This window comes from Cicer arietinum, chromosome 5 (genome assembly GCF_000331145.2).
Source record: "Cicer arietinum cultivar CDC Frontier isolate Library 1 chromosome 5, Cicar.CDCFrontier_v2.0, whole genome shotgun sequence".
In the NCBI taxonomy this organism is placed as follows: domain Eukaryota; kingdom Viridiplantae; phylum Streptophyta; class Magnoliopsida; order Fabales; family Fabaceae; genus Cicer; species Cicer arietinum.
The window spans coordinates 30895367-30896346 of NC_021164.2; positions in this window are offsets into that span (position 1 = coordinate 30895367).

Genomic DNA, 980 nt, shown 5'->3' on the forward strand with positions numbered 1-980 from the left:
TTAGGGATTTCAAAACCGTCAAACACAAACCTCCCCGTTTCATCTAGATCTAAGCTTCGTTTCGCGAAGAGATAGAAGGGAAAGTTGCTCACTACCACGCTACGGTGCTAGGGAACCAACTTTGGAAGCGGCGTTGAGAACGGAGATTTTATCGGATTTACTCGCGGTACCGTGTTCGCACGTTAAAGCTAACGTTAAGGTAAGGGCTCCTTCCAAACTTCTAGTTTGCATTTAGGGACTTATTTGTGGTTGTGTGGAAAAGAATTTTGTTAGGGTTGAAGTGTTGATTTGGGGGAAAATGAATCTAAGGCTTTATGGGTAAAACCTTAGAGTTAGGTTTTGGTTATATTGATGAATGTTTCATCGAAAATGAATTTAAACTCATTTATGTATGACTTTGAGTAAATGAAACTTGTTGTGTTTGAGTGGTGGATTGTGTTGATTTGTGTTCGTCGTATTTGACGTGTTCTTAATTAATACTGATGAAATTTGATATGTGTGTGGTTGGATTTTGCGGAGAAATGAATTGATGTGTTTTGGTGTGGATCGTGGATTGAATTTGATAATATGTTTGAGTTTGTTTTGTGTGGAATTTGAAAACCATTAGAGTTAAACGAGTATTAAGAATGAGGAATCTCTTAATGTCTTGTTTACTTAATGTCCGTTTTGGAAATCGTTTAAGTTAAAAGAGTATTAAGAATGGGGAATCTCTTAATATTTCTATTTACTTAATGTTTGTTTTGAAAATCGTTAAGTTAAATGAGTATTAAGAATGTTGAATCTCTTTATGTCTTGTTTACTTAATGTTCGTTTTGGAAATCGTTTAAGTTAAAACAGTATTAAGAATGGGGAATCTCTTAATATTTCTGTTTGCTTAATGTTTGTTGTGAAAATCGTTTAAGTTAAATGAGTATTAAAAATGGGGAATCTTTTAATATATGCATTTGCTTAACGATTGTTGTGGATGGTGTCAGTATATG